Source organism: Dromiciops gliroides, chromosome 1 (assembly GCF_019393635.1).
Source record: "Dromiciops gliroides isolate mDroGli1 chromosome 1, mDroGli1.pri, whole genome shotgun sequence".
NCBI classification, from domain to species: domain Eukaryota; kingdom Metazoa; phylum Chordata; class Mammalia; order Microbiotheria; family Microbiotheriidae; genus Dromiciops; species Dromiciops gliroides.
The window spans coordinates 633,770,628-633,796,709 of record NC_057861.1 but is presented as its reverse complement, the minus strand read 5'-3'; the positions used below and the strand labels follow the sequence as shown (position 1 = coordinate 633,796,709).

At 46.1% G+C, this 26,082-nt stretch overlaps 1 protein-coding gene across 2 annotated transcripts in view; it reads left to right on the top strand.

Moving 5' to 3' along the window:
* The window catches only part of SBK1 (SH3 domain binding kinase 1), a 128,570-nt gene that overhangs the window by 55,195 nt on the left and 47,293 nt on the right, over positions 1–26,082 (top strand). The window contains exon 1 of one of the 2 annotated variants that reach the window (XM_043982284.1): positions 9,294–9,752. The exons of the other annotated variant lie outside the window; for it this stretch is intronic. The gene's annotated coding sequence lies outside the window, so the exon portion shown is untranslated. Of the gene's footprint in view, positions 1–9,293; positions 9,753–26,082 lie in introns of those variants that run through there. 2 annotated transcript variants of the gene reach the window in all.

Here is a 26,082-nt window from a genome sequence, read left to right as displayed (position 1 = left end):
GTCCAACACTAACCACCTGCTCCCGAAAGGGGCCAATGGTGGCTTCTTGACCAAAGGGTGAACCAACACCAAACACATGTCAACAAGCATTTATTAAATTCCTACGATGTGCCAGGCACTGTGCTAAGCACTGGGAATATTTGCTGTTGCTGTTCAGTCATTTCAATCATGTCGGACTTTTTGTGATCCCATTTGGGGTTTTCTAGGCAAAGATACTGGAGTGTTTTGCTATTTCCTTCTCAAGCTCATTTTACAAATGAGGAAACTGAGGCAAACTGGGAGGAAGTGACTTGCCAGTGTCACACAGCTAGGAAGTGTCTGAGGTGAGATTTTGAACTCAGGAAGAATTTTCCTGATTCCAAACCTAGTGCTCTATCCCTGAACCGGCCAGCTACCCCTACTGGGGATATTAAAAAAAGGCAAAAACAAATTGGGGGGAGGGGGCACAATCCCTGCCCTCAAGGAGTTCACATTCTAATGAGTAAGACAATAGGCAAATAATTATATACATATACAGTGTAAATGAAGGGTAATCTCAAAAGGGTAGGGAGAGGGAGAGGAAATGAGGCCAAAGGAAGGAAAGAGAAGGGAAAAGAGATAGGGGAGACTTGGTTTCCTGCAGAAGGTGAAGTCTGAGTTAAGTCTTGAAGGAAGGACTGCTAGATGGTGCAGTGGAAGAGTAAAGAAGATTATTTTCCTGAGTTCAAATCCAGCCTCAGACAATTCCAGCTGTCTGACCCTGAGCAAGTCATTTAACCCCATTTGCCTCAGTTTCCTCATCTGCAAAATGAGTTGGAGAAGGAAATGGCAAACCACTCCACTATCTTTGCCAAGACAACTTCAAATGGGGTTCCAAAGAGTTAGACACGACTGAAAAACAACTGAACAACAACAGCAACAACAACTTGAAGGAAGCCAAGTAATAGAGGAGAGGAGGAAGAATATTCCAGGCACGTATGTGCCTGCCTAAACAAAGGCACACACAACACATACCTATAGGGCCATATCTGGAGTGATATGTTTTGTCCCAAGATGGCTATATGGGAGCAGAGACGGAGCTGGCGGGGAGGGATGGGAGGGGAATGCTATATCTCTGCGACTGTCAGCTAATCCATTGTCTCTCACTTTTGTTGTCCTCCAAAGCTATTAATGGCTCCTGTTCCTTTCCCCAGTGTCAGACTGAACCCCCGTTCTTTCAGAGTCTCATTATGGGTACCTTCCTGGTACCCCTATCTGCTACTCCACTCATTGTCCCCTGAACATGCCATGCTTTCTCTGGATGTCTGACCCTCATGAGAATGCTTCATTCCTTCCTCTCTGCCTATCTGAATCAAGATCCAACTCAAATTCTACCTCTTCCATGAAGCCTTCCCTGATTACTCTAGCTCACAGCGAACCTGGCCCACACTCTCTAGGGAATGCCCTCTCTTCTCTGGCACAACTTCCCCCAAGGTGGACCATCTTCTGTGCTGCCCCATCTTTTACCCCAAATGAACTCACCTCAGGCACAAGACTTTCTGGTTATGCCTCTGCACACGTATAAACCATAACAGGACCTAGTACATGGGACATGCTTGCTAAATCCTTGAGGATCACAGAAAATGAAAAAGAACCTTAGAGGAAGCTAGAAAGAATCTTAGAGAGCAACCCCCACATTTTGTAGATGAGGAAATTGAAGCCCAGAGAGGAGAAATAAATGAATAACAAATGAATAAGTGAATGAACGAATGAATGAATGAGTCACCCAGGCAGCTAGGTGACTCATTGGATAGAGCATGAGGTGTGAAGTGGTAAAGACATGAGTTTGAATCCTGCCTTGCACATTTACTAGCTGTATCTCTCTCGGCAAGTTACTTAACCTCTCTATTTTCCCATCTGTAAAACAGAATAGTAGTGCCTGCCTTCCAGGATTATTGTGAGTTTCAAATGAGTTAACATTTGCAAAGTGCTTCACAAACCTTAAAGGACTCAATAAATGCTAGCTATTATTATTAACAGGTGACATTTTTATAGAACTCGAATATTTATAAAACATCTTCCTCACAATAACCCCCTGAAGCAGGTAGTGTTGATATTATTATTCCCATTTTATGGATGAGGTGATGGCGTCTCCCAGAGGCATAGCGCGACTTGTTCATGTTCACATAAATTAACGAAGAAGAGTCACGTTCAAAGCTGGATTTCTTTCTCCAAGGCCAGCACTATTTCTGACATCAGGAATGAATGAGGGTACACACATCCACAAATTACAGTCGTGTTTGCACATGTACACATCCACACATGTGTGTGTGTATGATACAGATACCTTTGCTCACAAATGCATACAACACAGGGTCACAAGAGCTGGCACTTAAATGCCACTTTGTGACTTGCCAAGTGTTACCACTCCTCATTTCATTTTACTCCCACAACAACAACCCTGTGACTTTGGGCAAGTCACCTGACCTCAATAGACAAATGGCATCCATTGAGAAATCGTGTGGCAGATGCCACACAACTGGATTGTTATCTCCATTTTACAGATAAGGGAACCGAGACTCAGAGAGGTTAAGTCACATAGCCAGGAAGTGTCAGGGGTGACTCCAAATTCAGCACTGTTTTCCATTTCACCCTATGCCACTAAAATCTACAAGCACATATTTTCCATCCTAATCTTTCCTTACCCTGAATGAAGCATCTCCACAGACTAATCCACCCAACCCTTCAAAGGGGGCAGGGATAGGGAAGAGGCTATAGGTTGAGAAGTCTCCCCATAGAGCTCATTTTAAAAATGAGGACAGCATTATCCACTGAGTTCAGGTGACTTGCCCAAAGTCACACAATGGGTTAGTAGATGAATCACAGAATTTAGGCATGGAACCCAGGGCTCTTCCCCTTTACTCCCAGTTTTTTATTTGTCTCCTCTTACCACCTTCCAGGGTCCCCACTAAACTTCCTTCTGTCTCTGCTTCTAAGATGAGGCAACAGAGTGTGGGGGTTAGAACACTTTTCCCGAGGAGGTGCCCCTTTCAAGTGTGTGATATATATGTCTGGTCTCCTTTGCCAGGGATTGGCAACTTTCTCCAAGTGGCATGCCAAGTCTTCATTCACTCATTGGCTTGGAGAGAAAAGGAAATTGGCAGCTTTCTGTGCACATGTACACACAGAGGGAACCCACCAAATGAATTAGGCTGTCTATCCCCAGGGGTGGGGTTGAATGCAAAGCTAAGAACAGTCCCTAAAGCTTAGGTTTCCAGCACTGGAGAATAAGGGTGCAAATGGATTCTTCAACTCATGGGAGAAGAGAGGGTTAGCTAGAAGACTAACCTATCCCCATCCCATGTACCTGCCTCCCTTCACATCCTCAGCCACTTTGCCACCAGTTACAAGTCTGAATACCATCTTTAGCCCAAATGCCATGGCTATGGGTATGGTCTGTGTTCCTGAGTTCCTTGTTCTATGATTAGTGGGGGATATGGAGGAAGGAAGCAATTACTATTCTGTAAACTCCCAAAAGGTAGAGATTAAGTAATTTTCTACCTTTGTATCAGTCTAGCAAAGTACTGTGTTCATGTACTTATGTTTCATACTTCAAGGCTTCCATTGAACTGGGATCTTGTCACAAGCTGGCAATTATCCACTATTTCTCATGCTGTTTTATATGTATGTGTCTATGCATGCTTTTGTATTTATTAAACAATTAACAAGCATTTATTAATCACTTACTATATGCCAGTCACTATGCTGGCCACTGGGGATACTAAGAAACAAAAAGAAACAACAGCCCCTGCCCTCTGGGAGCATATATTCTATTAGTGGAGACAACATTATAAATACACGCAAATATTTGCACCAAATAGATTAGAACATGCATACTGAGTCTGAAGGAAACTAAGTCAGGAGACCCGGATTCCAGTCCCACATGTACAAGTCAATTCATTGGTCTGAGACTCAGTTTCTTCCTGTGCAAAATGGGGATAAAATTCAATGTTTTGCCTGCCTCCCATGGCTGTTGTGCAGTTCTTTGGAGGCAATGAGGGTTAAGTGACTTGCCCAGGGTCACACAGCTAGTAAGTGTCAAGTGTCTGAGGCTGGATTTGAACTCAGGTCCTCCTGAATCCAGGGCCAGTGCTTTCAACCACTCGGCCACCTAGCTGCCCGCTGTTGTGCAGTTCTAATGAGATAATGTATACTGAACATTTTGCAATCACAGTGGACTCTATAAATTGTGAACTATCATCATCATTCCTATTCTTACAAGATGAAAGGCAAAGTGGGACCAAGACAGAGAAGAGGAATAAATTGAGGCAAGAGTTAGGTGAGGATCTCTGGAGAAGCTGAGGATTAAAGAGGGTGAGGGGTGGAATTGGAGAGGCAGGGACAGGTTTGCCTGATATGGGTGAAGATCAGGCTTGGGAAGTGAGATCTGTACCCAGTGACCAGGCAACTTTCTAGCTAAGAGCTCTGCTTGAGCTAGTTAGGAACAAGGGGAGATGGTAAGAGAAGGTAGATTTCTTGGGGGGCCAGAGAGCCTGGGAGGCTAGTTCTGGACAGAAGCCTTCAACCCTAAGAAATTGCTAAAAGAAAGACCTGTCACCTGATTTGGAAAAGGCTAGACAGTGTAGATGTATATCTGCAATTGCCAACAAGTATGGCATCTGTAATCTGTAATAGCACCTACTTTCCAAGGTTGTTGCAAAGACCAAATGAGATAATATTTGTAAGTATTGAGCACAGGGCCTAGCATGTCGGTAGGCATTTAATAAACATTTGTTTCTTTCCTTTCTTCCTTCCTTCTTCCTGTTTACTCAAGAACATCAGCTTAAAGGCTTTGTTACTGGCAATACCTCCCATTCGAGAACAGAAGAGAAATAAGAGAAAATAAAGTCTCCCACAATTTTGGTCCCTGAAGGAGCCTTCAGGCTTTGGGAATGAGGAGACAGGGACACAGCAAAAGTAAAACAGAAAACAGAACACCTGGAATTTTGTCATTCAACCAGTAGACTGTGTGATGGTGGACAGGTCATTTAAACTCTGTGACTTGGAGAATCCATCTGTAAAATGAGGATAGTTCCACTCCACTGGAATTGTTAGGGCAAGGGTAATATTAGATTCAGAAAGTGTATGTGTGTGGGGGGGAAGCTAGGTGGTGCAGTGGATAAAGCACAGGCCCTGGAGTCAGGAGGACCTAAGTTCAAATCCAGCCTCAGACACTTGACACTTGCTAGCTATGTGACCCTGGGCAAGTCACTTAACCCCAATTGCTTCACCAAAACAAACAAACAAATAATGGGAAAAAAAGAAAGTGTTGTGGGGTCCTTCAGCCAAAGATGTCCCCATCATAACAGCTCTTTCCTTGACTCACCCCTACTCCTAGTTTCCCTCTAGTCCTCAAGAGAAAGAGGAAGATCACCCCAGAGGAGACTAATTCCTTCTAAGGAAGAATTGGGGCCCTATAGTCAAAAGGATTATCTCTATCATCTATCATCTATCTATGGGTATACAACCCCTCGAGGAACTAGAAAACTCCAAATGGAATCATGAAGAGGGTGTGACCGAAACAACTGAAGAAACCACAAGGACCTTTGGTGTATTGAAAAGGCTGAGCATGGGAGACTTGTCAAAATTTAAGATAGGGCATCTTTCTTCAAAATCATGATTCCCTGAGGACACTCCCAGGGAGTGAAGGTAGGATGAGGCTACCTCTTCCTTCCAAAGATGCTCCCCTCCTTTTCCAATTCAGGAAATACTCATTGATAGCACTCAGCTCCCAGTCATGTCCCAGGCCCAATCCTCTGTTTCCTTGATAACTAACTTTCCCCATGCCAGTGTTGCTCTTCTGCCCTGGCTCCTAGGGCTGAGCGCTTGAACTAAAAGACCTCTTTGCCTGCCCTAGGGTGGGAGCGCTGATTCTAAAAATCCCTAGCAGTGGGTGGGCTGGGGATTGGGGGGAAATGGGGGGGATTTAGGATTAGGATACAGGCCTCTTGGGCCTGTTTGAGCCTGTCGAAGCTCCAATTAGTTTGAAGCAAAGTTGTGGGTGGGGCCCAGGATTCTCTCCCGGCTAGAGTTACTGGCAACTCTAGGGCGGGGAATCGAAGTTAGGAATCTCCTGATGGAGCCTTGGGGTCCAGTGGAGTGGGAAGATCCTGGCAGCATAGAAAAGGGCAGAGGAGAGAAAAGAAATGATTGGGGAGGCAGTTTAGAGAAAGAGGCCCGGGGCGGGTTGGATCTGCCCTCTTATAAGCTGCCTGGTCAGCTCCAAGGAACACCACACCCCACCGGCCTCCATCGGCAGGCATCTGGGGCTATCATGTGATGTCTTAACCTTCTCACTGGAGTCTCATTCTGGAGTCAGAGATGGGGCTGGCTCCCTCCACCCCCAGGAGAGTATTCAACACCCTGCATTCAACCTAACTTCTCTGCACCTTGAGTAGTGAGGCGGGAAGAGTGGGGGAGGAAGAGCTAGGACTAGAGCCTTGGGGGTAGGGTACAGGAGACTTGAATGAGGTGGAGATCAAAGCCAGGACACTAGAGGGAAGGGATGGGACTTGAGGGACAGAGAGAGACAGCTTTCATACTCGGTCCTATGTATCATTATCTCCAAGATCTTCAGGTTGGGCTGTCTGTGTCCCTTTCTCCTTTTGGTCCTAAAAAAGTTCTCTTTTTGGAGCAAGACAATCTAGTTTCTAGGTTCTAATCACAGGTTCTATTCACTCACCAGTTCTGGGATTTGGGGCAGGTCACTTCTCTGAACCTCAGGCTCCTTGTCCATAAAACAAGAGGGTTGAAATGGGCTAGAGGATTTGATCTCTAAGGAACCTTCCAGTTCTAATTCAAATTCCAATTATAAGCCACAGGAATTGGTCAGGTTGTGTTTCAGGCCAAGGTGACCCTTTGAGTCTCAGAACTGCCTGGAGAAAGTGATGAGAGAGATCAACTTTGAGATTTGATAAGAGGGAATAAGCAGTTCATAGACTCAAAATGGCAGCCCCACAAACAACCTCAGAGATCGACTAATCCAAACCCCTCGTTTCAAAGAAGAGGAAACTCAGATAACCGAGATGAAAACAGCATAGCTTAGTGAACGGCATTCTGGACTCATAGTCAAAAAGACCTAGTTCCAAAGTCTGCCCCTAATGTGAGGCCAGTTATCCTCATCTATACCTCATCTGCAAAATGGAAATAATAGCACCTGCCAGGAAAGGTAGTTATGAGAGCAAGATGAGATAATGCATGTAAAGCTGACACTATTCCAAGTCTATGGTATTCTCCACTTGGGGTTGGAGGATGAGGGTCTGTGGATAGATCTCAGAGGGCACATGAACTTGGAACTTTTAATGTTTTGATAACTGTTTCAATATATTTGGTTTCCTTTGTAATCCTATGTATTTTATGGTATGCTTTAAAGACATTGCTCTGACCAAAGATCGGTAGACTTCGCCAGACTACCAGAGGGGTCCATGAGGCCAAAAAGGTTAAGAATCCCTATTCTAGTCCAACCCCCTCATCTCACGAAGTAGAGAGCTGAGCCCCATAGAGGTTTAGTGACTTTCCCAAAGTCAAACGGATAATTAGTAGCAGAGCTGAGACTAAAACTGAGGTTTTCTGACTTCCTGGGCCAGTGTTCTTTCTGCTACCAGTCTACTTACTGTCACCCTCCCCAGTGCAAACACATTTGCAATTTAAGTGAGCCCTTCTTTAGTTGAATCCAAGGGAGTAGCTAATGGGATTTCAGGCACTGTGACAGGCGGATGGGGAAGATATTTTTGGACAGAGGTCCTTTCTCGGGGCCCTTAATCATACCACCCAGGTGGCTACCTCCTCTGGTCCCAGTGTGAATCGGCCTGCCGGAGACACAGGGCATTCTCCAAAAGACCTTGAGCAAGACCTCTAAGTGTTCCTGCGGCTGTAGGAAGGTTTCATTCCCCTGCTCCTTCTCTTTCCATTTCCCCTTCTACTCCCTCTCCCCTTATAGAATAACAGCTAAAAGAGATGTTAAAAATAAACTATATGGGGGCAGCTAGGTGGCGCAGTGGATAGAGCACCGGCCCTGGAGTCAGGAGGACCTGAGTTCAAATCCGGCCTCAGACACTTAACACTTACTAGCTGTGTGACCCTGGGCAAGTCACTTAACCCCAATTGCCTCACCAAAAAATAAAATAAAATAAACTATATGTATTAACTTATATGGGTCTCAGTTTCATCATCTGTAAAATAATAGTTTTGGATTAGATCATTGCCAAGATACCTTCTATAGCTCTGATATAGGAATATAGGATTTTGAATAGGTAGGGTTGTTAAAAGATTCATTTTACAAATGGGAAACAGATAAGCAAAGAGGTCTAATGACTTGCCCAAGGTCACATATAGTGACACAGATGCAGATTACTCAAGCCAGTGATGCCCATAAATGGCCCTTAACAAAAGCCCTAGCCTTTGCATTGCAGGTAGGGAGTCATGTCCTCACTACTACCCCCACCCCCACCCCCACCGAATTGGTTCAAAAGCACTCTTAGCTCAGGGCTGCTGTCTTCTCCCTGCACAGATTCCTGTGGGGCCTAGAATCTGGGCTTTGGGGGCAGCTGGCTGTCTTCACTTCAGCCCAGTTCCAATTAACCCAGTTCAGCCACATTGTTCTCTGGATGCAACGCTTTCTAGTGGTACCCTGGCCTCCAGGACCACCCAAAAATATAGAGGTGGCCCTTATCCGTTTTCCATCACCATTGACAGCAGCCTGAGGAAATGTTTTGGGTGAGGGTCCATGGAGAGGAGTTTTCACAATACTCCCTCAACAGCTTAAGGATCCCCTTTTCAAGGTTTCTTAACTGAGGTAGCTCGGACACCCAAGGAGACAAGAGAATGAATGGACTATACAACCTTTCTAGCGCTAGGGTTCTATGGTTCAAGACTGGACTAACCTCATTACTACTAGCCCCCCTGGGCTTTGACCTAGAAACCGTGTGGGGTAAAAGGTGTGTTTGTGTTGCGGGGGGGGGGGGGGGGGGGGGGGGAAGGGAAGGAAGAACGGTCTCTAGGACCCAGCAGACTGCTGGCGCACCCGAGAGGTGGAGACAGGCGGCAGGCAGGCAGGCAGGCGGGCGGGCAGGCGGGCGGGCAGGCAGGCTGGGAGGGTGGGAGGCGGCGGCGGCAGAGGCCAGGCGCGGAGGGCGCCCAGGCTAACCAAGACAGGGGACAATCTGTGCCCCTGGGCGGTGAAAAGCAAGGGCTGCCAGGCTCGCGCGGGGACCTGAGCTTTCCTCGAGCGCGGGGCAGGTGTGCGGTGGGGCGGGGCGGGCTGGGGCCGGGCCGGGGCCGAGGTAGCCCCGCCCGGGGCCGGGAGATGCTGGGATGGAACTGAGCGGTCGGGGCCAAGCCGGGCAGCTCGGGCAGCGGGGCCACCCCGCTGGGGAGCCCCGCTCGGCCGAGAGGAAGCCGAAGGAGGTACCCAGCCCCTGACCTCCTCGTTCTCCTCCTCCTCCTCCCCGTGGCGCGCATTTGAGGAGCCGCCGCTGCCCCCGGCTCCCCGAGATCTGCGCCCGGACCCTCCAGCTCCCCGGGGGCCGGGGCACCGAGCCAGCCCCAGCGCGCCCCCTCCCCAGGCAGGAACCGGCGCAAATGGCCGAGGCTCCCTGAGATCCCGCCTGCCAGCCCCGGACCCGGACGCCGGACCCCGGACCACAGCCGGCCGGCTGGCAAACGGGCCGGGGCTGAAGGCTTGGCGCCCGGGACCATTCCACCGTTCGGCGCCGCTTTCTGCAGCTTCTGCCCAGGTAAGACGCGCCCGCGCCCCCGCCCCGCGCTACCTGGGGCCCCCACCCCACCCCCACGAGGCCATTGTGTTTCCCCCTCCCCCGGGGTGGCGGGGGGGAGGGGGAAGGAAGGGCAAGCACCGCGCCCCCTCCCCGGGGGATGCACCTGCCCATAGAGCACTCTGGGCGGGGAGTGGGGAGGAGCCCCCCTCCCTAGGGCTCCGGGATGAGCAGCCCGCAGGTGAGCGACAGGGGGTGGTGGGGAAGTGGAAGGGGTTGTCACCTTGCCCCAGCTTTCATCACCCTCCCCTCTTTCTCCCTGTCCCTCTCCCCTTCCTCTTCCTTGCATCACCAGGCAGCCTGGACTCGGTTGAAGGACATCTCTTTGTGTCTCAGCTCAACCCAGCAGCCGCCGCCCCCTCCTCCCCTCTGGTTCCCCTTATCCTTGCTCCGCCAGGATTCCTGCCCGCTCCCCCTTTCTTCTCCGAGGGAGGGGGCACACACTGTGCTGGGGAGAGGGTTGGAAGGAGCGGTGATGGGGGGGATCCCCCCCTCCTTCGGGGGCGCTTCAGATCCTGCAGAAAGGAGGGGAAAGAGGGAGGAGCTTCCTCTCGATAACCCCCTTCGGGCCTCCCCCCTTGTCTTCCTGGAGCTTCTGCTGTGCTGACCCGGGCTTGGGAGGTGGGGAGCAGAAGGAGGAAGGAGGGGTCACCAAAAGCACCGATCCCCAACCAGGTCCACCCTGTGAAAAGAAATGTGGGAGGGTGGGTTGTGTAGTGAAAAGAGCACTCTCCAGGAAGCCAGGAGACCCGGCTTCCAATCCAGGTCCTGTCACATGCTAGCTATGTGACCCCGGACAAGGCACTTTGCCTCGGTTTCCTCACCCGTGATAGGGATATAATAACGAGACCATATGCTTGAACTTAGGACCTCACCGAGTTGTGAGAGGCAAATGAGATGAAGTGCTTTAATAAGGTATTGTTCTTAGAAAAAGGAACTGCCTGCAGTCCTGCCTACCCCCAACCCTCGAGGTTTCATTTCGAAGGGACAAACCCGGACCGCTAGTGGAACTCTCCTTTTGGACCATTCGGTTCTGTGGGTGCTGCCCTTTGGGAAGGACAGATTGACTCCCCGGAAATCCATGCTCTCATTTGATCTGTAAGAACAATGGAGCAGCTAGCCCGTTAGCTCTCTGAGTGGAGTGTGGAGCTTTGTTCTGGAAATTCTGAGAACCTTTCCCAGGATCTCCCCTTCCCACTCCCCAGTCCAACCATCCAATCCCAAAGACCTCTGCTTTTCCACCGTGTTTACTTTCCTAGAAAGGCTCATCCAATAAGATGTAAATGGTACAGTGATTCCTTCCCTTGCAGGGATCAAAGAGAGAAGTTACCTGAATGCCCTAAGCTATTTCAGTTTGGGTACCTGACTCTTTCCCCAAGTGTGTGGGGAGTTTGGAGGTGGGGGATTCTTTTGTTTTGGAGGGGGAGGGAAGCTCAGATTCTTCCTAAGCTTTAATGGGTTGCATGTATGCTTCTTCCAATCTGGGGCTCAGATAGCCCCTTTTCATCTGCCATGCTTCTTTTCTCCCAGGTTGAGAGGGAGAGAGGATTCAAGACTGAATAAGACAGATCCTGAGAACCCTGGGTGGGTCCCGGGAAGTATTCTATTTAAATGGAAATAAACTTCTAGTGAATCTTTCCCTACTGCCAACTCCTACCCCTTCTAAATGCTATGTAAACTAAGAGGGAAACTGACTTGGAGAGAATAGGTTTTTCTGCTGGTGGCTTCTTAGTTAACCTCATCCTGTTATGAGGACAAGGATGGTACAGTTGCCCCTGAAATCAGACACTCCTGAGAGAAAAATGTTTCCAAAATGGTGCTAGGAACATAGATTAAGTGCTAGAAGGGGCTTTGGAGTTCATCTAGTTCAACCTTTTCACTTTACAGATGAAGCTTAGAGAGAAGTCATTTGCCCAAGGTCACCCAGATAATTAGCATCCAATCTAGGATTCGAACCAACTCCAAATTCAGCCTTCCTTCCATCTCTGCACCAAGCAGTTTCCCATATCTTTGATGAGACCTCACTGCATTGCTATGTACACTTTTATATCTTTTCTCCCATTTGATGCTCATAACCCAGTGAGATATCACTGTCTCCACTTTACAGATTAAGAAACTGAGGCCCAGGAAGGTGACAGCTTGCACATGCTAGATGTCCAAATTGTATTTATTGATCACATAGGATCACATAGAGTTGGGGCTAGAAATTAAGTCCCCTGACTTCTATTGTTCATTATTCCTTGACCTTGGACAAACATCTTTTCCCTCTTTGGCCTCAATTTTCCTACATTAATTCATTCTACCTCTTAACATCCTGTATTCTGTAAGATATCTTCCAAAGCTATCATTCCTGCCAGGAATTGCTCAATGGACTACCATATTTTTCCAAGGGTGTTATATCATAGCTAGCTCGAAGGGGTACCTGAGCCTCTTTCCCAGAAGCCTTAGGAAGTGGGAATGGGGCATAGAAGAGTTATAAAGAGAGGGTATATGAACCTACTCAAATCTTTCCTCAGGGGGACTTTACTTTTGGGGGGGGGGCAGGGCAATGGAGGTTAAGTGACTTGCCCAGGGTCACACAGCTAGTAAGTGTCAAGTGTCTGAGGCCGGATTTGAACTCAGTCAGGTCTTCCTGAATCCAGGGCTGGCGCTTTATCCACCATTTCAACTTCAGCTGAGATACCTGATCTCAATTTACAGTGCAACCTTGGGCAACTAAGCCCCTCTAGGCTTGCACCTCTTCATTTCCATGTGAACCTGGAGCAACAACACAGATAATCTAAGAAGTAGAAGGAGGATGAAGGAGAGACCTAGGTGAAGAAAGTTAACAGATCCCCAGTGTTAGCATTTCTTCCTTCTGGTTATTCTGCTCTGGAGGCCCTAGAGCTCCCTGGGTGTTGTCTCTGTGTATCAGTAAATATGGCACCTGAGGTTTTTTATGGGTGTTATTCCCAGTGAGTTCATAATAGCTCCAGTCTTCCAGTGACTGGTGTCTCTGAGCCCAGATAGCTAAATTCATCAGAAGACAAGCTAAGAGAGAAGAGCCCTGAGCAACTCTTTCATAGCGTGGAAGAAATAAGACAGTTCCAGTTCAGAGTACTTCAGTGACTCCCCATGGCCTACAGGATAAGGTATAAACTCTTTAGCCTGGCATTCAAAGCCTTCTATAATCTGGCACCACATTATCTCCCCCCCCCCAAGTACATTTGACCTCATGGTCCAGCCAAAACCTGCTCCCAGTCCCCTGACTACACTGTGCCCTTACCTGACTTCTCTTCTGTTTAAAGAGTTTCCCTGCAATGCCTTATCCCTTCCTCTCTGAATTATTTTCCTCCTTCAAGAGCCAACTCAAATTCTACCTCTCCCATGAAGTTTGCCCTGATTACTCCACTCAAAGTGAGTTTTCCTTCCCACGATACTTGTCAGCCACACTTATTTGATTCATATATTAATTTGTGTTAATAATTTTTCTTGTATGCATATCTTAACTCTCCATCTAAATATTCTAAGTTGCTTGAAGCCAGGGACTGGATATTTGAATTCCCCCAAAAGAAGTTGACTATATAGAGTTCTGAATGTTGTAGATTATTATTTTTTTTTTGTGAGGCAATTGGGGTTAAGTGACTTGCCCAGGGTCACACAGCTAGCAAGTGTCAAATGTCTGAGGCCGAATTTGAACTCAGGTACTCCTGACTCCAGGGCTGGTGCTCTATCCACTGTGCCACCTAGCTGCCCCAGTACATTCTTAGTAAATACTTAAACTCTCAAAATTTTCTAATTGGATAGAACCTTAGAGATCATCTAGTCTAACTCTTTCACTGTAATTATTTTTAAATAGCTGGCATTTTATATGGCATTTTAAGGTTTGCAAAGTGTTTTCACATACATGCTCTGATCCCCACAATAATCAGGGCAGAGGAGGATTGTGGCTAATTAGTAGGAAGGTGAAACCCAGGTGTCCTGTCTCCCAGCCCTGGGGTCATTCACACAATCATTAATTTGATTGATGGCTTAATGAAGAAAGGTGGGAAGGAAGTGTGTGTGTGTGTGTGTGTGTGTTGTATACATGTGAGAGAGCTGCATGTATTTTGAGAAAATGGATGTGAATGTGTGCTCATCCATTCTCCCCCCACCACCACCCCTTAGCAAGTTATTTCTAAAATAGAATTATCTCCAGGTTGTTTTTTTTTTTATCCTAAGGAGCCAAGTGTTAGCCTGAATTTCTCCAAACCCCAGGTAGTCTGTGATACATGTGAATTTCCAACCTTTGTTAACTTTTTCAGGTACATTGTATTCCACTGGATACACCTATGGGAACATGAAATTACAGGCAATAGAAAGAGGTATAGGCCAGCAGGGAGAAGACCAAGATTCTTGGCTCCTGGCCTGGGGAGAGTCACTTCCATGATCGTCAGCTTCTTCATCTGTAAGATGGAGTTGGAATAGATGACCTCTAAGAAACCTTCCAGTTCTAATTTCTGTATAAGATGAGAATGGACAGACACACAGAACAAGGAGTCTTTCTTTTTCTCTAGAGTATAGTGTCATCCAACCAGTACTTATGAAAGGCTAATGTACAAGGCACCATGCTAGATTCCGAGGAAACAATGACAAAAGAAAAGAGTCCCTGCCCCTAAGGAGCTTAATCTCTACTGGGGGATACAACACATAAACATCCGGTCTACCCGATGATTGAAGAGAGAGATTCCAACCACCAAAGACATCAGGAAGGGCTCCCCATAGGAAGCAGCACATGAACTAAACCTTGAGGGAAGCCAGGGAGGTGAGAAATGCAATGCAGAGCTTAGGGAACATCAAGTGGGCCAGTGTGGCTAGAATGTGGAGTACATGAAGTGAGATCATTTACAATAAGCCTGAAATGGTGGCCTGGAGCCAGATCGTAAAGGGCTGAGCTGAGGGCTTGGTATTTTATTCTAAAAGCCATTGAAGGTCCTTGAGTAGGGAACAGAATAGTCAGATTTGTGCTATAGGAAGATTCTTCTGTCAGATACAGAGGGTATAGATTAGAGATGGGAGAGGCTAGAAGTGGGGAATCCAATTAGGAAGCTGATGGCAATCATCCAGGCAAGGGGCAATTCAGGGCTAAGCTAGGTGGTGACTGTGTGAGTGAAGAGAAGAGAAAGGATGTAAAAGAGGCAGAACCCAAGACTTGGCAATTGATTAGATCTGATGACAGGGAATTAAAGGAGAGAAAAGAGTTAAGGGTGACTCCAAAGTAGCAAACCTGCATGATTAGGAGGATGGTGGTACTCTCAACAGAAGTGAGCTTATTTGGAGGAGAGATGGATATAGGAGGAAATACAAGTTTCCTTTTGGATGCCCAGTTGGAAATGTCCCAACAGGATGTTGGTGACAATGGAATTAGAGCTTCAGGAGAGAAACTAGGGCTGGATCTATGGATCTGAAAGTCATATACATAGATGTCATAGATCTAGTGAGGTGCCATGGTAAGAGAGAGCCCTGGACTTGAAGTCTGGAAGGCCTCAGTCCCCAAGCCTCAGTTTCTTCATCTATAAAAAGGGAATAATGGGGCAGCTAGATGGCTCAGTGGATAGAGCACCAGCCCTGGAGTCAGGAGTACCTGAGTTCAAATCCAGCCTCAGACACTTAATACCTAACTAGCCTCACTAAAAAAAAGGGGGGGGGGAATAATAATAATAATAATAGCATTTATTTCTATAGGCTTTTGTGAGAGTATAATGAAAAGGTATATGAAAAGCACTTTGCAAACCTTAAAGCATTATATAAATGCCAGCTATTATTATTATTGTTGTTATTACATAGAGATAATCAAGGATGATGAGATCACCAGGAGCGAGTATGTAGAGAGAAAACAAGAAGGCCTAGGTTGGAATATTCGTTGTTTTGCTTGGATGATGATCCAGCAAAGGAGGCTGAGAAGGAGCAGACAAATCAGAATAGGCTAGCTAAGGGAGAACAGTGACTCAAAAACTGAATGAGTATTCTTGGTCATCAGTGTTAAATGCTTTAGAGTAGGGGGCAGCTAGGTGGCACAGTGGATAAAGCACTGGCCCTGGATTCAGGAGGACCCAAGTTCAAAATTCGGACTCAGACACACAACACTTACTAGCTGTGTGACCCTGGGCAAGTCACTTAATACTCATTGCCCTGCCCCCAAAAAAACAAACAAAAAAGAAACATGCTTTAGAGTTAGGAAAAAGGACTTGAGAAAAAAACACCAATATGGGTTGGAGCTGGGGACCCGTTGAATGTAAATAACATATTTTTTTAATGTAAATATATAGTTATTAAGCTCCGACCAGGTCCCAGTGCAGAGATACAGAGCTTGGATCAGATGTGGTCTCCACTAGAGCCTAGTCTACTAAAAGGATTTAATATATACACAGTTAACTATAGCAATGAAACACAGTCTCTGCTTATTAAATTCATGTCTTTATTGTTACGGTGTTAAAGCACAGGTGCAGATGGGGTAACAATGTAAGCAACTTGCCTACATTTACACAGCAAGTAAGTGTTGGGGTAGGATGCATAATAAGTATGTAAGAGAGGGGCATGGAAGTGTTCTTTGAAGATGTTGTGAATAAAGCAGGATCCTTTACTGGCTCAGTGGGTAGACCTAGGAAGGCTTCAGAGACAAGGTGAGATTTTAACAAGGACTCGAAAGATGAGAAGAAATTGAGCAGGCCGAGATGGGCCAGCAGGAGCATTCTAGGAACAGAGAATCTTGCCAGGAAAGTCTTGAGGTCAGAGAAGCACACAGGAAGATGGTAAATAGTTCACCATAGCTGAAGCATAGAGTTTGTGATGGGGAGTAATGTGAAATATGGCAAGAAAAGTAGGTTGGAGCCAGATGAAAGAGGGCCTTCATCATTCATGGGTGATGGGAGGCAGTCAGGGGGTTTGAGGGGAGGGGTGGTGTGATCAGAGCCAGCCATAACGAGGAAAAGTATGTCAGTGGTATGTAGGAAGAACCGGAGGTGGAAGGGCCTCTTAGAAGGCTTTGACGTCTAGATGAGTGGTAATGAAGGGCACATCTAGGGTGGATGGAGTCAGTGAGTCTGGTGCTTCAAGGTCTAAGATCTACCTGAAGCAAAGGCTTCAAAAAAGATACTGGAGAGAAGGCTGGAGTCAAAATCATGGGGTAAGCAGCTTTCTGGAGCTTCCAACATCCCTCTTTAGCCATGACCATCCCACCTAGGTAGCCCCTTCTAAGCAGAAAGACTAGAGAGCTGTTGATTTTTATTTTATTTTTTTGCCATTAATCATAAAGAATGGGGCCATTTGGGATATTTAAGTTTCAGGGGGAGGGATGAGCCTAAGGATAGGAACAAGGCTAGGTTTAATAAATGTTTATTGGTTTGAACTGACTGTTCTTAGTCATCTTTGTGCTTTTTATATAGGAACAGTACATGAATGTGTGGAGGAGGATCTGTGATTTCATCAATGGAGGAAAACTCCTGGTGTGGGAATTCCCTTCACCAGTGCAGATTGTGACCTGTCTATGATTTAGTAGTTGTACTAAAGCTCCCAGTTGGAAGGGACCTTGGACAGTAAATCTTACTTAGGATGTTGCTTCAGGCACATGAGGTTAAATGATTTGCCTAGGATCACCTCACTAGTAAGTCAAAGGTAGGATATGAATCTAGGTCTTCCCCTGACTCTAGGTTCAACATTCTGTCTACAATACTAGTGTTTTACATTTGTCCAGTACCTTATACTTTCTAAACCACTTTCCTGCAAAGGTAATGTTCTCCCCATTTGACAGATTTGCTAACAGAGACTCATGGTGACATGCTCATGGTTATACATAGTGAAGAGCCAAGACCCCAAATAAAGTCTCCTCTCTAATCTATCCTTGAAATTCTCTCCAAAGGAAAGTCAGAGGATCTGTAGATGAAGAAACTTAGGCAACAAATAGGGCAAGATGACTATCAAGGCAGGTATCTCCAAGTCCTTGACATGCTAGCTAGTAAAGCTGGGAAACAAGGTCAGGCAGGAAAGGGAGGGGATTGGTCCTGGATCCCAGGGACTTCTCAGAAAGGTTTTTCTTCCAATCCGAGGTACAGTTTCCTCAGAGGTCAAGCACAGCTTAAATCCTCCTATGGTGTGCAAGGCACTAAAGATGAAAAACAACACAGCTCTATGAAGGATGGATCAGAGAGGGGAGAAGCTGGAAGCCAGGGATCAGTTAGGAAGCTAAATCACTTTTCTAAATCAGAAATGATGAGGACCTGGCATAATGGAGATAATAGGGTGGCAGCAGGTAAAGTGAAGAAGAGAGGATGGTTTCAAAAGATCACGGAGGTACAGTCAAAAAGCTGAGGTGGTTGACCAGATGTGGGTAGCACAGAACAGAAAAGAGTCAAAGAGGTTTCAAGTCTGAGTGACAGGAAGCCGGTGGTGTTGTCAACAGAAACTGGGAAGTTAGAGTGAGGAGGTTTTTGTAGAAAGACAACAAATTCAGGCTTAGACATGTTTAAATGTGAAGTACTTGTGGGACATCCAGATGAAGGTATGCAGAAGGCAGTGGGCAATGTAGAGCAGATACCTGGGGGAGGAATTGCACTGAATATACTGACGTGGCATAGAGCCACCAAATAGATATTAATATGATATAAGTCTTACTGTGTCATGCCCCACCTTCTCAAAAAGCTTCAGCGACTTCCTGTTGCCATTGAGCTAAAATACAAGCTGAGATGTCTAGACCTCCACAATATGAATCCAATCTATCCTTCTAGAGTTATTTCCCATGATTTCTCTCTCATACATTCTGAGTTCCTGCCAAAATGACCTTTTTCCTACATCTCCCCCCTTGATGCTTTTGTATAGGCTATACCTTGCCAAGAATCCCTGGAATGGCCTCCATCCATACGTCTGTCCCTCAAGATCCCTGGCTCCCTTCAGGGCTCAGCTCAAGTACCACCTCTGATGCTAGACCCTTCCTCATTCCCCAGGTGGTTGGTCCTATTCCCCACTCCCCATTAAAATTACTTTGTATTTACTTATCTGGCTATGCTTCCTTTCAATAAAGTGTAAGCTTCTTGAGAGCAGGGACTATTTCATCTTCGCCTGGAGCATAGTAGGTGCTCAGTAAATAACCTTCCAAGTGAATGAGAGGCACACATATGGAAGTGATCATCAAAGCCATATGAATGGGTAAGATTGCCAATCGAGAGAGTATAAGCAAAGGAAAGAAGATGAGTGAGGACAAAGGCTTGGGGGATGTCCACACTTACACCTCTAACTTGGGATCACAGGACTTAAAGCTAGAAAGAAGCTAAAAGATCATTTCATCCAACAACTCATTTTATAGATCCAAAAAGATCACATAAGTTACTCATAAATAGCAGTCAGGATTAGAACTCGGGTGAGCTGACTTCAAATCTGACATTCTTTACACTATGTCATCAAAGACAGGGGGAAGCTAGGTGGTGCAGTGGATAAAGTACTGGCCCTGGATTCAGGAGTACCTGAGTTCAATTCCGGCCTCAGACACTTGATACTTACTAGCTGTGTGACCCTGGGCAAGTCACTTAACCCCCATTGCCTCGCAAAAAAAAAAAAAACAAAAAAACAAGACAGATCAGCAAAGGGTATGGAGAAGAAGCAGTCAGGTAGCAGGAGAGACAGGAAGAGAGTGCCATGGAAACACAGGGAGGAGACGGCATCAAGAAAGGAAGTGGTCAGTTTCACAGATCTGCAAGATCAAGGAAGATGAAGACAGAAAAGTCCTCTGGATTTGGCAGTTGTCATTAGTGACCTAGGGGAAAAAAGTTTTAGTCAAGCCAGGGAGTCAGAAACTAGAATGAAAGGATTGAGGAATGAGTTAGTGGGTGACAAGGAAGAAATGGCAATGAATGTAGACTAGCCTTTCTAGAATCATAGCAATAAGAAGGGGAAGAAAGAGGAGGGTTGGAGGGTCTAAAGGAGTTTTTGTAGGTATGTGTTTGGGGGTGAAGAGAAGCCTATTCATTTCTAGATTGGGGGCAGGGGTGGAGGGGGCCATGTAGGGAACCAGTAGAGACTTGGGAAAGAGCAAAGATAGTGAGGAAACCATTGGAATGGGACCCTAGAGGAGACAGAAGGGGATCAGATTAAAGGCATAAATGCAGCAGTTAGCCTTGGCAAGGAAAGCCAACCCATCCTCTGAGACTGAAGAGCCAATGAAGAGGACAGGTAAAGGAAGACAAAGGGAAGTTTTGAGGTGTGGAAGAGGAGAACTGGAGAAGTCTTGTCAATGAAGGAGGCAAGAAATTTGCTAAGAGAGGAGTGGAGGTGAAGTTGGCTGTTCAAAGAAAGAGGGGAAGGTTTAGAACAGCTGCTTAGGCAGGGCATGAGAGGGGTCAAAAATTAAAAGAAGGATTTCAATGTAGTGATAGCAATGCAGATTAGTATGAATTTGCAATGGGACCAATCAATTTTGAGACTTCTGCCCATAGTGCTGGGTATCTCAGGGATCAGAGCAGAGGAGGAATTATTCAGGATTGGGGTCATTGATGTGGGGGTCACTGAAAGGTCAAGGGAGGAAGGGATTTGAGGATAGAGCTCTACTCTCTACCTTGTTGAAATGGCATTCAAGGCTGTGAATGAAGGGAAATCAAATCAGAACAGGGATGATAAACTGAGAACAGGGAAAGACTGAGGGACTGAAGGTCATGATGAGAGTAAACAGCAGATTGAGGAGTGGGGAGAAAGAGAGAGAAAGGTAAGGGATTGTGATCAGAGGGGAATTTCAGAGTCCAGGATCTCAGAGGCAATGCTGGAAGCCCAAGAGTCTTATCTTCTCTTGTCGGCAACCATGGAATTGAAGATTATGGAAGTTGAGGGGATTAATGATTTGAGGTGTCAGGGTGTGGTGTGGTGGATAAGAGTTTTGGATTTACAAAACAGCTTAAACCTGCTTTCAAATCCTACCTCTGATTATTTCTTAATAGATTTTTATTCCACCTTTTATTTTTTCATCACCTAGATTCTCCCATATCTTTCCTCTCCCTCCCAGAGACCCACCCCTTATAACAAAGATTTAAGACACACACACACACACACACACACACACACAAAGAGGAGGAAAAAAAATCCAGCAAAACCAATCCACACATGATTAGAGGCAAAACTACCTCTGATTCTTCTAAGCTGTGTGACTAGGGGCAATTTGCCTAACTTCTCGGACTGCTTCCTCATCTGTAAAACAGGGTTAATGATACTGTTAGTATCTACCACGTGGTTCTTAGGAGACTCAAATGATGTAATGTCTGCAAAGCAATTGAAAGCCTCAAGCTCTGTGGAAATGTCAGTTATTATTTTTGTCATCATCATTACCACCACCACCACCACTCATAAAACTATTAGAAGGGTCCCCAGTATGAACACTGAAGTCACAGAAGATGGTGACAGTGATTAAGGAGGAAAAGAGTGGGAGCCAAGCAATGAAATAAATCATTGAAGTGGGAAAGTCGTCACCCCAAACTTTCCCCATTTGGAACTGTGGCCCAGTTCAGACTGTCCCAGAAGCTCTCTGTGGGACAAGGTCAGGCTAGTGAGGAGACTCAAAGTCTGCTTGGTCTCTCTTAGTCCTCAGTGGCTCACTCCCTTCTATAGTCACCTGTAGCTGTATTAGATTGTGATTGTGAAAGACAGCATGATGTGGTGGAAAGAACTTCATTCATAGTAACGGTCACATACATTTGTCTGGGGAAGGGAGGGTGAAATCACAGGATGTAGATCTGGACAGACCTTAGAAGTGTTCTAGACCTTTATTCATTAATTCAATGAGCATTTGTTCTGTATTTTGCTATTATCTTTTGTTTTTACATCACCTAAAATTTCCCCTATATCCTTTCTTTCCTTTTTTTTCCCGTGGGGCAATGAGGGTTAAGTGACTTGCCCAGGGTCATGCAGCTAGTAAGTGTCAAGTGTCTGAGGCTGGATTTGAAATCAGGTCCTCCTGAATCCAGGGCTGGTGCTTTATCCACTGCACCACCTAGCTGCCCTGCTATATCCTTTCTCTCCATGCCCCCTCCCCCAACATCTCTTAGAACAAACAATTTTTTTTTAAAGGAAGGAGGGGATAAGCAACATGGATCAACAGATTTTTTTTAAAAATCTTCTCATATCTTTTCTTTGAGGTCATATGTATGCCTTCTAATTTTGCAGAATTCATTTGTTTTGCAGTTCTTTCCATTTGCATTTCAATGAGCATTTATCAAGCTCCAAAATGTTTGGCACTTTGCACAAAAAAAAACAAAACATTTTACAAACAAGGAAACTAAGGCCCAGAGAAAGGAGGCAGTTTGCCCAGGGCCACACAGGAAATAAGTAACAAGAGTCAGGATATAAATCTCAGTCCTGTGACTCCAAACCTCCTCCCTAATGATGTAGTCTACAAAGCGCCTTTACATTCCTTTTCAGATTTAATCTTCACAACAGCCTTGTGGGAATTGGTGCTCCAAGAATTACTTGTCCCCATTTAATAGGTAAGGAAACTGAGGTTCTGAGAAGTTAAATGGTTTACCTAATTGCTTGGTCATGCACCTAGTAAGTAACAGAGTTTGGGTTCACAGTGAGGCCTTCTGCCCTTAAATCTAGTATTCCTTTCCCCATGCAATGTTGGGGCTGATGCTAACTTACTCTGCATGGGTTGGGGTACAGAGGAGACAGGTGGGATAAAAGAGGTGTCCTCATGTGCTTTCAACACTGGGAACTAGGAACCTGGCTTCAGCTCCCAACTCTGCCACTTAACTAGCTGGGTAATGATAGGAAAGTGATTCTCCATCACCGAACCTCAGTTTCCCCTTCTGTAAAAGGGAAAGCTTGGACGAGATGCTCTCTAAGGTCCCTTACAGCCTTAAAATTCAGTGATATTGTCCTTGGAGACTGAATCCAAAATTAGGCCTGTTCTCCCTTCCCTGATTCCCCCTCTTTGGGGTTAGATTTGGATCCCCTCTTCCTGCTAAGCAGTTCATTAACAACAGTACTCACTTAATAACTTTGCTTTATGAGGCAAGGCTTGGACTCCAGTGTTATTAATTGGCTGTTGATTTCTGCTTCTGGGCTATTAAGCCTCTGGCCAATGCTGAGAGATGAAGAGCAGGCAAACCCCGGGGGGAAGTTTTTCCAAACCTGCCTCTCCCCTGCTCATTTTGTGCTTTACAAGCTGGAGTCCAGGGCTGAGGTGAGCATTCCCTCTTCATGCCCTCTGGGATTCACTAGACACCCTCCCTGTACTGACTTATAGGGATATAATCTCTTGTGATTTACAAAGCATTTTTCTTACCATCACCCCATGGAGTTGGAAGGGTAAAGATACTAATACTCCCATTTAATAGAGGAGAAAACGGATTCCCAGAAAGGTGAGGTCACTTGTTCAGAGTTTCAGGTGGCAGATCTGAGATTCAAACCCAGATTCTCCAATTCAGATCCCTGTCCTCCTTCTAGTCTATGATGCTTTTCTGCCTAAGCCTAGACAAAGCAACTGCAAACCAGAGCAATAAACATGCTACTGGAGTGTTGAAGGCCCAAGAGAGTCCTCTCTGGAATCACAGCATCTCAGATCACTAGAAGGGACCATCGAATCATCTGGTCCAATCCCCTGTCCTGTTCATGCCCCTCATTGATGTCCTCTGGGTGACAGTCATCCAATCTCTGCAGACAGGAACCAGCATCCAGAGGGAAGTACCCGTGCTTGGTAGCCTCCCTGTCTGGGAAGACATCTCAAGCAGTCTTCCTGGGGTCATTCTGGGGCTCTGGAACAGGTCCCATCTCTATTGAATGAGACCTGGATGTGTAGAAAGCAAGAATGGGAAGTCTATTGGTTAATTATGATGAATTCAAGTATTCTGGATAATAGTGATGGAATTGAACTATTTTCTTCAATTGCATGTTGAAGAGGGGGTGAATAGTTTGTTTACAAAGAAAAGTGGAAGGGATACAATTCCCAAATGACAAATGCTGAATGGTTTTATTAGGGACTAGACAGTGGGCAGTGACTGTTTGAGTAAAATATTGGTGGTACAACCTAGGGATCTTAGTGGACCAAAAGAGCTAACTGCTTTGGAAAGAGTATCAAGTCTCTGAATCTGGGATGTGGTGAAAGGAATATAATGTGGACCCAGCCCTATGCTAGACTTTACTGTGGCTGTGGGAGAAGTGAATGGAAAACACTCTCAACAATAATAGCTTTCAATTCTATAGTGCTTGAGGGTTTACAAAGCTCATTCATTTTAAAAAAATTTTATTTTATTTACTTATTGTTTAAGTGAGGCATTTGGGGTTAAGTGACTTGCCCAAGGTCACACAGCTAGTTATGTGTCAAGTGTCTGAGGTCAGATTTGAACTCAGGTCCTCCTGAATCCAGGGCTGGTGCTCTATCCACTGTGCCACCTTAGCTGCCCCATTTTTTGAATTTTTTTTTTTTGAAAGCTCATTCTTAACAACCATATGAGATAGGTAGTACGACTGTTATTTTCCATGTTTTCAAAGACAACCAAAACCCAAGAAGATCAAGGTTAGGGCCAGGATTTGAACACAGTCCAAACCTATTGCCCTTTCCACTATACCACTTTCTAGGTCAGGGACAATTTATAAAGAGCTTGAAAGTCCGTCCAAGGTCTGGATGTGATAGGCAACTGGGAGTCATTGAAGATGATCAGATCTATGCATTAAGAAGACATCTAACAGCATGTACAGGGTAGAACAGACTAGAGATGGGGAGACCAATTAGGAGGATGTTATGCATAAGGCATGATGAAGGCCTTGTCTATGGTGGACACTGGGAATGGAGTAGAGAAGATGGATGAGATAAATTTTATTACATATTTCACTTCAAATCCTGGAGGACCCCTGGGTGGAGGGAAGGGGAGATGGAGCGGCTTCTACCTAGGATGGCTGATACTAACCTAAAATCACTAGTTCAGACCTAAGCCAGGCCCCAGGCAAATTTCTAGGGTCATCTACCAGGAATGTCAAACCCGTGGTTCCTCCAGATCCCTGGATTAATGGGAATCCCTAGGGTCATCCTGAAGCCGTTGTGAGGGCTGTTACGTTCAAAGGTCCTTTGGTGTCTCCCCTCCCCCCACCCCCCAACATTACCCTCCAGACCAGAAGACGGTTGCTCTGCAAGTTCTTTATTAGACTTTGCCCTCTGTCTTACATCAAAGCTCTTCCCCAGTCAGGAGAATGGCCCAATATCTCTGAGGCTGAACACCCCCAACCTGAGACAATCCAGTAGATTTCCAGCTTGGGAAACAAATGTGGCACAAGGACACAAGAGGAGTTTGATGGGGAAGCTAGAAATCTGGCTGTGACATGCAAGCAAGAGGCAGGTTAATGCATGTCACTCTATATATCACATGCCTCCAAGGCTATTAGGTACCCGTGCCTGACACTTAGTAGGAACTTAATAAAGGTTTCCTGATTGACCTGCTCTGGGCCTGAGCCTCTATCCCCAACGTCTATTTACCAGTCAGTTACCAAGGAGATTCTGGAAATTGAAGGTATTGATTAAGCGCATATGCTTTTCCTGCTTTGGATGCCCCTTTCCTTTCTGGACCTACTATACCTGGGAGGGCCCCCCACCCCCATCAGAGGCAAAGGCTGGAATGTGCACCCAGTGAGGCAAGAACCCCTTAGTAACCTGGGTGGGGAGTGGGGGGGAGGGGGAAACACAGAGCAGATGTTTTTCTTTTCCTTTTGTATTATCCCCCACAACTCCTCAAATAGTGCCCGGCACACAACCATGAGCTCATCGTGCGAGAGGATGGGGTGTGCACAGTGACTGAGTCACCCCCAGAGCAGGCAGTAGGACATCCCCTGGAACAGATGGCAGTGGTCAGTCCCCATGGGAGACAGTAAGATGTGCATGGTGCTGCTTGCTCGAGATTTCGTTCTCTCTCTCTCAGAAAATCAGTTTCACCTTAAGTAACACATGCTCGAAAACATGGGCATGGTCAGGCCCCTAGGGGATCAGGGTCTATTTTGGATTTCTCTCCCAGGAAGTGGCAACAGTAGAGCGCTGACAGGAAATCCGTTATTTTTACAGCCACCAGGTGGCCCTGGGCTAAAGGGATGGGGGTGGGGACGGGGTGCTGGGGAGATGAAGGGTGGAGGAGTCAGTGGTTTCCCACAGATTCTAGGGTCAGAGACATAGAGCGGAAAGAGGCCCCAAAAGTCCTCCAGTGCAACCCCCCTGGTTTTATAGATGAGGAAACTGGGACGCAGGGAAGTTGTAACTGCCTGAGGTCACATAGGGAATAAGTGGCATTAGGGCAGTGTGCAGCCTCCTCTCCACAAC